The 10800-nt window shown below is 42.3% G+C and overlaps 1 long non-coding RNA gene across 1 annotated transcript; it reads left to right on the top strand.

Moving 5' to 3' along the window:
- The first annotated feature begins 5012 nt into the window (after positions 1-5012).
- On the top strand, positions 5013-10538 carry LOC106584622 (uncharacterized). Its single transcript, XR_001323788.3, has 4 exons — positions 5013-5618; positions 5760-6086; positions 6286-6555; positions 6651-10538. It is a non-coding gene; the product is annotated as an uncharacterized LOC106584622 (long non-coding RNA).
- The last annotated feature ends 262 nt before the right edge of the window (positions 10539-10800 follow it).

Raw genomic sequence — 10800 nt, forward strand, 5'->3', positions numbered from 1 at the left:
TTCCTCCAATTCTACTTCCTTGTTGTCTTGTTCTTTATTGTTTGTCAGCGGTTAGCTAGCCTGAAACGGACAACAGCGCCGCTAGCTGGATAGAGTTCTGATATGGGATAGATATACTACATGTCCAAAAGTATATGAACACCTGCTCGTCGAACATCTCATTCCAACATCATGGGTATTAATATGGAGTTGGTCCCCCTTTGCTGCTATAACAGCCTCCACTCTTCTGGGAAGACTTTCCACTAGATGTTGGAACATTGCTGTGGGGACCTTCCATTCAGCCACAAGAGCATTAGTGAGGTCGGGCACTGTTGTTGAGTGATTAGTCCTGGCTGCAGTCAGTGTTCCAATTTATCCCAAAGGTGTTCGATAGGGTTGAGGTCAGGGCTCTGTGCAGGCCAATCAAGTTCTTAGACAACGATCTCGATTTCTGTATGGACGTCGCTTTGTGCACAGGGGCATTGTCATGAAGAAACAGGAAAGAGCCTTCCCCAAACTGTTGCAATAAAGTTGGAAGTACAGAATCGTCTAGAATGTCATGTATGCTTTATGTAACCGATGTGAAATGGCTAGCTAGTTAGCGGGGTGCGCGCTAATAGCGTTTCAATCGGTGACGTCACTCGCTCTGAGACCTTGAAGTAGTTCTGCTCTGCAAGGGACACGGCTTTTGTGGAGCGATGGGTAACTATGCTTCGAGGATGGCTGTTGTCTGTCTGTGCAGAGGGTCCCTGGTTCGAGCCCAGGTAGGGGCGAGGAAAGGGACGGAAGCTATACTGTTACGTATACAGTGCATTCGGAAAGTATTCAGACATCTTGACTTTTTCCACATTTTGTTACGTTAGCCTTATTCTAAAATGGATTAAATGAAACATTTTCAGCATCAGTCTACATGCAATAACCCATAATGACAAAGCAAAATCAGGTTTATAAAAAAATAAAAAACAGATACCTTATTTACATAAGTATTCAGACCCTTTGCTATGAAAATGGAAATTGAGCTCAGGTCTGTCCTGTTTCCATTGATCACCCTTGAGATATTTCTACAGCTTGATTGGAGTCCACCTGTAAATTACATTTATTTGACATGTTTTTGAAAGGCATACACCTGTCTATATAAGGTCCCACAGTTGACAGTGCATGTCAGAGCAAAAACCAAGCCATGAAGTCGAAGGAATTGTCCGTAGAGTGCAGAGACGGGATTGTGTCAAGGCACAGATCTGGGGAATGGTAGCAAAACATTTCTGCAGCATTGAAGGTCCCCAAGAACACAGTAGCCTCCATCATTCTTAAATGGAAGACATTTGGAACCACCAAGACTCTTCCTAGAGCTGCCCGTCCGGCCAAACTGAGCAATCGGGGGAGAAGGGCCTTGGTCAGGGAAGTGACCGAGAACCCGATTGTTTCTCTGACAGAGCTCCAGAGTTCGTCTGTGGAGATGGGAGAATCTTCCAGAAGGACAACCCTCTCTGCAGCACTCCACCAATCAGGCCTTTAAGGTAGAGTGGCCAGACGGAAGCCACTTCTCAGTAAAAAAGCACGACAGTCCGCTTGGAGTTTGCCAAAAGGCACCTAAAGGACTCTGACCATGAGAAACAAGATTCTCTTTTCTAAAGAAACCAATATTGAACTCTTTGGCCTGAATGCCAAGTGTCACGTCTGGAGGAAACCTGGCACCATCCCTACGGTGAAGCACGGTGGTGGCAGCATCATGCAGTGAGGATGTTTTTCAGCAGCAGGGACTGGTTGACAAGTCAGGATCAAGGGAAGATGAACGGAGCAAAGTACATCAAGAGATCCTTGATGAAAATCTGCTCCAGAGTGCTCCGGACCTCAGACTGGGGCGAAGGTTCACCTTCCAACAGGACAGCACAGGAGTGGCTTCGGGACAAGTCTCTTATTGTCCTTGAGTGGCCCAGCCAGAGACCGAACTTTAACCCAATCGAACATTCCTGGAAAGACCTGAAAATAGCTGTGCAGCGATGCTCCCCATCCAATCTGACAGTGCTTGAGAGGATCTGCAGAGAAGAGTGGGAGAAACTCCCCAAATACAGGTGTGCCAAGCTTGTAGCGTCATACCCAAGAAGACTCGAAGCTGTAATCGCTGCCAAAGGTGCTTCAACAAAGTACTGAGTAAAGGGTCTGAATACTTATGTAAATGTGATATTACAGTTTTAAAAACCTGTTTTTGCTTTGTCATTATGGGGTATTGTGTGTAGATTAATGAGGGGGGAAAAAACGATTTAATACATTTTAGAATAAGGCTGTAACATAACAAAATGTGGAAAAAGTCAAAGGGTCTGAATACTTTCCGAATGCACTGTATCACCTTACATACAGTTATTTTTGATTGACAACCCAGCATTGTGTGATTGGATTGCAGATGGAACCTTATAGCACGAAGTTAAAAGGTATTTGCACAGATTTTATTTATTGTACTTTTCAAAAAATCTCACAAGGACCACCTGAATAAAAGGGATGATTCACCCTGATAACTGAATATAGTCAGTGACTACCTTGTGTTACCCTGTACACCTGTAGAGAACAGAGTGTTTGGGTATAGGAGGGAGGTAGAAGTTGTAAATTGATTTTTTTTTTTACTAGTTTAATCACGTAATAAATATTACAGAGAATTTATTTGATAAAATAACAGTCTTCACTTTTAATGATGCCAAAGACACAAGTATTTTGTATAGATTGTTGACCAAAACTGACAATTAAATCCATTTTAATCCCACTTTGTATCACAACAAAATGTGGAAAAAGTCAAGTGATGTGAATACTTTCGAAAGGCACTGTATAATTATTTACAATATCATTGAAATAGTTTTCCTTTCAAAATATGGTAATTATGGATGTTAATTGAGGAGAACGGGCTCATGGTAATGAATGGAGCAGAATAGCTGGAATGGTATCAAATACATCATTGCCGTTCCAATCACTCCATTCCAGACATTATTATGAGCCGTCCTCCCCTCAACAGCCTCCACTGATTGAGGTGGGGTTTTGAAGTGATTTTTCTCTAATTTATGCTTTGTATAGGATGAGTCAACAACATTATTTGGGTATGAGTTAAAAGAATATGAACTTTTAAAAGGGAGATTTTCATTGGACAGTTACTTTAAATGTTCTACAGAACTTCTTCCAGCAGTTTGAAAGTACATTCAGTATACAGTTTTATGCAAAAAATAAAGCCTATTGTGAGGACTCAAAGCTAATCAATCAAGTCAATTGATTAATGCATAATTCTAATGTATTTTTCAAACATTCAGTCACTTGTTGATTAAAGGAATATGAACTAGAGGACACAATGGGCTGTGCATAAATGTTTTTAATTTTATTCCAGGTCATCAGTTAAAGATGCACTATGCAGAAATAGCTTAGCCATTTCCTGGTTGCTAAAATTCTAATCGTTCGCCTGATTTCAGTTTGTGAAAAAACAAGCAAGTATAGTGTAGAGAATCACTGTACCATCTAAACCACTGTGAAATATAATGAACAAAAATATAAACGCAGCATGTAAAGTGTTTGTCCCATGTTTCATGAGCTGATATAAAAGATCACATAAATGTTCCATATGCACAAAAAGTTTATATCTTTCAAATTTTGGGCACGAATTTGTTTAGATACCTGTTAGTGAGCATTTCTCCTTTGCCAAAATAATACATGCACCTGACAGGTATGGCATATCAAGAAGCTGATTAAACAGCATGATCATTACACAAGTGCACCTTGTGCTGGGGACAGTAAAAGGCCACTAAAACAGGCGGTTTTGTTACACAACACAATGCCACAGATGTCTCAAGTGTTGAGGGAGCGTGCAATTGGCATGCTGACTGTAGGAATGTCCACCAGTGCTGTTGCCAAATAATTGAACATTCATTTCTCTACCATAATGTAGTTTTAGAGAATTTGGCAGTAACCCCAACCGGCCTCACAACCACAGACCACGTGTAACCACACCAGCCCAGGACATCCATATCCGGCTTCTTCACCTGCGGGATCGATTGAGACCAGCCACTCGGACAACTGATGAAACTAAGGAGTATTTCTGTCTGTAATAAAGCCCTTTTATGGTGAAAAATTCATTCTAATTGGCTGGCCCTTGCTCCCTAGTGGGTGGGCCTGGCTCCCAAGAGGGTGGGCCTATCCCTGTTGCGTTTATATTATTGTTCAGTATATATTTTCAATTACCAAAAATATTGTATTTTCAGCAGTTTGAAGTTGGTGTAGAAAACTGAAAACAAGACACAAAAACAAAACTTAAGAATGGGAAGCATAGAACTAGCGCACTTAGAAAAGCTCTACCACTTATACTTGCTTTCATCGAGAATGACAGATCTATAACTAACATTTCTATGTGAATTTTGTTGGGTTGCCCAAAAACTTACATATTGCAGCTTTAAGACTTAAATGAAGAGAATGAAATAGATCCACTAAAGACAATGTCGTCTAAAACAGCACCCGGTAGCCTAGCGGTTAAGAGCAGAAAGGTTGCTGGTTCGAATCCGAGTCGACTTGGTGAAACATCTATCGACATGCCCTTAACCCTAACTGCTCCTGTAAGTCGCTCAGGATAAGAACATCTTCTAAATTACACTTTTTCCCCCCCTAAAGTAAAACAAATAAATCAGGCAATAGAAGAGGTATAAAATTACACAATTAGAAATATAGAACAGTTGTTCTGAACTAAGAGTGCAAAAAGTAACACCTTCAGACAAAGACAAAATGTTAACACAAGTGTGGAACAAACACTTGTTATAAACTAGTCAATTGTTTGAGGAAATTAAAATGAAATAGTGCAAAACAAAAGTGCATAAACCTGTAATTTGTTTACTCTGTCTATCAGTGACAGATGTAGATCTCCTCTCCTTCAGTGTAGGCCTTGTGTGCCCACCCTTGACTGAACAAGCACTGCACCCAGATCTGCCCTGGCATGGATGAGCCAAAATCTTCCGCACAACTTCCTGTTCATCCTAATTAGTTGCTCTCTTCTGAGCACTCTTGCCACACTGTTTCTGCAAGCTGCGCTTGGCTTTTGGTATCACCTGTTTTCTCATCCTCCAGGGCACCTTGACAGGGGTATCGGTTAGAATGGTGGTCGTTCTTCTCCTTCGTCATGGGAAAAGGTCGGACAGCTACAGGGCTGAAGTTAGCCTCTCCGAATCTGAGAGTGGAAGACTCCTCTCTCGTCTCCAACATGTAGGCACATTTTTTTGCGAACAGTCGCATCACAAGTCAGACTGTTGAAATAACTTAATTTGAACGTACTTCACCCGTTGTCTGCTGATTTTTGTCCTTATATAGGAGGTCATCTGATAAAAAAATATTCAGTGTAGTGTTAGTAACCCGACTTTCAGTACGCTGGTCTGTATGACGGTTTGTATTTTCAATGCTGACGCAATTCGCACGCGACATGCACAATATGTAAACAACCGAAGAACAGACCCAACGTTGTCCCAGACGGGACATTTCCCAAGCACCGTGACTGCAAGGGAACGGGTTTTGGTCGACAACATTCGGTTACATTTGGCTATTATTAACAAATTGTGCATCACGTGGAATGCATCAGGAGATGGATAATACAAGCAACAGAACCTACCGGCGCCGTAATAAGTCAGGTAAACAACACTTTCCTGTGGATACCCCATCTCCACTTCCTACCACCAAAAGGACCAACAGCACGGAAAACCGGTAAAGTACGTTTAAATATCAATGTATTCAACATTCTGTCTTTTAAGACTATTGCGTCTTTTTTACAGTGACTTCTTTCAAACTGAGATCCATGGCGTAACCATAGTAACAGTCTGATGTTTAGACAAGGCTGACGTCATCTGTGGGGATGGATTGACTCAGTGCAGAATCACAGAATAGTTCTTCAGGTGTAGATGGATCTGAGACAGTGTGGAGGTGATCCCCAGAGGTGGAATGGGCTTGGACCTCCCCCTGCCCAGGAGAGACAGACCGCCCCACAGGACTTGCGTTGACCTCAAACCTAGGCTGGGCCTGTGGAGATCCACCACGGCCCCCTGGGGCTGCAGCTACCTCATCTGTGGTGGTGGGGGCAGGACGACCTGTTACAAAAGCAGGTGAGAATTCGGCTTCTGTAAAGACATTAGGGTTTAATGGCCATATGCCGGTACAGTGAAATCCAGCCATGACGTTGGCTGGTGTCACAGCAGATGGTAGGGCTGTTGCCACAATTCCTGGTATGTCATATATGGAGACCGTTTTGCCAGGGTACGTCTTTATCCAGCAATCAATGGCACTGTTGATGTATCTCCTCAGGGGGCCGTACACACTTCTATCCAGGGGCTGCAGCTTGTGGGAGCAGTGAGGAGGGAAGGAGAGCAGCACGACGCCATTGGCTTTGCAGTAGTCCATGCCCTGGAGTGAGAGGTGAGAGGCTTGATTATCCAGAAGCAGCAGCTGTGGGGACACCCTGGTGTACTTCACAAAATGTTGCAAGAAGGCCAGGAAGTCATTCTCCATCATCCAACCAGAACCACTAGCAGTGCCCATGCAACCTGTAGGCCCATCACGTAGGAAGTGATCAAGGTACTTATTGTGGGCAAAGATGAAGTGAGGTGGAATGCTGTTTCCTTGAGCATTGACCGATAGTGCCATAGTAACCATTGTTCCTCTCTCTACAGATGTTGTTGGTCCGACCTGCTTCCTCCCTCTGTTGGCAATGATTTTGTCCGGCACTTGGACTGTTGTGGTGCTGGTCTCATCCATGTTCCACACATCTTTGGCCTCAAAGTTGTGGCGGCCCAGAATGTTAATTCCAGTAAAAGCTTTAGCATTTTCAAATGTCTTCCTGAGAGCGCAGCCCTCTACCCTTTTTCAGAATTCCCATTCACTGGGGTTTCCAACATTCCTCTGAGGATGCTAAGAATTTTGTTAATTGTTTACTGTGTTTTAGTTCAGCCGTTGATGAGTTTCCTCACATGATACATTGAGTTTAAGATTGAGACACATCGCTGCATATTGAGTAGAAGCAATGTATGAGATCTGATGAGTCCGTGGAAAAGAGCAGACCCTCTGAACTATCCCTCTAAGATCCAAGGACCGACTGATGCTAATACTGCTAATAGTATTACTGTTCAGTCAGTCTACATCATGGTTTCCACAAAACTCAACAGAACCGCATGTTCTCTCTCCGTCTCACTCCTTCTCAACATGAAAATGGTCGAAGAGGAGCAAGGCATGTTTGATCCGTCTGCCTGTTTTTTTTCTGGCACATCGTTGCCCGGGAAACGTACATTTTTTGGACTCTTGTCATTCTTTTTCTATTTTCTCTGGCAATGAACAGCTCTTTGTAGTGTCATCATGAAAAGTTCATTCCTACCCCCAGGAACAAAGGCTGCATTAGACTACCTGTTAAGTTCACTTAGCCCTTTCACACTACCCATTGGACTGTTGAGACTTAGAGAACGCTTCTGACAGCCGTCCTATGCCTTGTTAAGTCATTTATTGATCTGTAATATTTTGCATAGCTTTATTAGAGCTTTATTCCCTGTGTCATACTATTTTCTGTTCCCCCTCACAGTGAGTTTTGGGGGGTTGGTGCACAGCACATTTCAGTGGTGTGACAGCTGTCTTCCTGAGCTCTCAGATGACTCTGGGCCTCATGGCACTAGAAAGATATGTTTATTTGCCACAGCATCTACTACCTGAGCATAATAATTTCCAGGCATCTGCAGCTTGCCTTGAGGCTAAGCTGGGTTTTCAGTGTCAGTGTTGGTAGTGATCAACCTGGGACAAGGTTCTGTTAACAAAGCCACTGCAGGACTATTCTTGAACCTCGAATTGTGGAAGGGTCTATTTGTTTTATTCCAGAGCAAAATGTACTGTTCTTCGGCCCTCCCAGCCTCATCTTGACTCTTTCAGTCATCATCATCCGCTCCTGTTATGGACGCATGTAGTAGAAAGCACGCAGGGCTGCTGTGGTAAGCCAAGGTAACATCTGCCATGCCGGTAGCACTGTAGCCTTTTACCTCTGCATGTTTCTACTACAGCTGCTGCCATTCATATACTGTCTAACCTCGACACTACTAAATCCAAAAAAAACGAATCAAATAAAGTTGTATTAGTCGCATGCGCCGAATACAACAGCTGTAGACCTTACAGTGAAATGCTTACCTACGAGCCCCTAACCAACAATGCAGTTAAAAAAAATAAATAATAGAAATAAAAGTAACAAGTAATTGAAGAGCAGCAGTAAAATAACAATAGCGAGACTATATACAGGGGGGTACCGGTACAGAGTCAATGTGCAGGTAATTGAGGTTATATGTACAGTTGAAGTCGGAAGTTTACATACACTTAGGTTGGAGTCATTAAAACTTGTTTTTCAACCACTCCACAAATTTCTTGTTAACAAACTATAGCTTTGGCAAGTTGGTTAGGACATCTACTTTGTGCATGACACAAGTAATTTTTCCAACAATTGTTTACAAACACATTATTTCACATATTATAATTCACTGTATCACAATTCCAGTGGGTCAGAAGTTTACATACACTAAGTTGACTGTTTCTTTAAACAGCTTGGAAAATTCTAGAAAATGATGTCATAGCTTTAGAAGCTTCTGATAAGCTAATTGACATCACTGAATCAATTGGAGGTGTACCTGTGGATATATTTCAAGGCCTACCTTCAAACTCAGTGCCTCTTTGCTTGACATCATGGGAAAATCAAAAAGAAATCAGCCAAGACCTCAGAAAAAAAATTGTAGACCTCCACAAGTCTGGTTCATCCTTGGGAGCAATTTCCAAACACCTGACGGTACCACGTTCATCTGTACAAACAATAGTACGCAAGTATAAACACCATAAACACCATCCTAGAGATGAACGTACTTTGGGGTGAAAAGTGCAAATCAATCACAGAACAACAGCAAAGGACCTTGTGAAGATGCTGGAGGAAACAGTTACAAAAGTATCTATATCCACAGTAAAACAAGTCCAATATCGACATAACCTGAAAGGCTGTTCAGCAAGGAAGAAGCCACTGTTCCAAAACCGCCATAAATAAAAGCCAGACTACGGTTTGCAACTGCACATAGGGGACAAAGATTGTACTTTTTGGAGAAATGTCCTCTGGTCTGATGAACACAAATAGAACTGTTTGGCCATAATGATCATCGTTATGTTTGGAGGAAAAAGGGGGAGGCTTGCAAGCCGAATAACACCATCCCAACGTGAAGCACGGGGGTGGCAGCATCATGTTGTGGGGGTGCTTTGCTGCAGGAGGGACTGGTGCACAAATAGATGGCATCATGAGGACGGAAAATTATGTGGCTATATTGAAGCAACATCTCAAGACATCAGTCAGGAAGTTAAAGCTTGGTCGCAAATGGGTCTTCCAAATGGACAATGACCCCAAGCATACTTCCAAAGTTGTGGCAAAATGGCTTAAGGACAACAAAGTCAAGGTATCGGAGTGACCATCACAAAACCCTGACCCCAATCCTATTGAGAATTTGTGGGCAGAACTGAAAAGGTGTGTGCGACAAGGAGGCCTACTGACCTGACTCAGTTACACCAGCTCTGTCAGGAGGAATGGGCCAAATTTCACCCAATTTATTGTGGGAAGCTTGTGGAAGGCTACCCGAAACATTTGACCCAAGTTAAATAATTTAAAGGCAATGCTACCAAATACTAATTGAGTGTAGTAAACTTCTGACCCACTGAGAATGTGATGGAAGAAATAAAAGCTGAAATAAATCATTCTCTCTACTATTATTCTGACATTTCACATTCTTAAAATAAAGTGGTGATCCTAACTGACCTAAGACAGGGAATTTTTACTAGGATTAAATGTCAGGGATTGTGAAAAACTGAGTTTAAATGAATTTGGCTAAGGTGTATGTAAACCTCCGACTTCAAATGTATGTGATCCAACTGTTAAGTTGAATGCTTTATCAAAGTGTACACATATGTCTGAGGGACATAAAAGGCACTCTAGTTGTGCATGGAACGACCCATTGAGTGAAATGTTTCTTTAGTAACATGTGAAATGTGTTTCTCTGTTGTGATAATTACTTTTGTTCTGTTAATTAATGTGCTTGCTTCAGCATGAACACTACTGCACTAACCCATGTTTTTTATTATTCTTTGACGCTCTAGCTCTTAAAGGCCGTATGCAGCCGTTTCTTTGCTAGGACTCTCTGGGAGTGGTCTGAGTGGGAGGGATATGTCATCTCAAAACGAGCTGTTATTGGCAGAGAAGTTTGGAACTCTCTTTGTAAGTGAGGGGAATCGATTATCTGGCCTTGGTTACCCCGGTGTGAGGAGATTGCACCAGGTTAAAAGTGATTGCATTCGTTTTGGAACCAGGCTGCCTCCCGGGCGTGAGACAGGTGCCCCATTCTACGCCCACGGCGAAGTCGACTCAAAACTAAAGTGATGTAGCCTAGGCTAGATTAAGCATGTGGAGTAATGAGTAGGAGTCTGTTTTCACATGCAAAAGTGATTGCTCTTATAAAATGCTTTATTTGCCTTCCCAATAAAACTAGTTTGAAAATTCAAACATATTTTATGGAAAATAGATGTATTTTCTGGATGATGTTGACCGGTGCACTGCAGCTCAGGTTAATAGAACTCCCTCATTGATCTGTATTAACTTATACCGCCTGGTGATGTCACCAGGCACACTAAACTCCACCAATGCGAAACCTGCTGATTAGAAGGTCCTGTGTAGATTGTATTTTCATCCAGCAACTATCAGGAAATAACACTGATTAAATGTTTCTGTTTTTTACAGTGTTAGTTTAATCAGCTGTTGTACAATATGAT

This window comes from Salmo salar, chromosome 23 (genome assembly GCF_965601325.2).
Source record: "Salmo salar chromosome 23, fSalSal1, whole genome shotgun sequence".
NCBI lineage: Eukaryota > Metazoa > Chordata > Actinopteri > Salmoniformes > Salmonidae > Salmo > Salmo salar.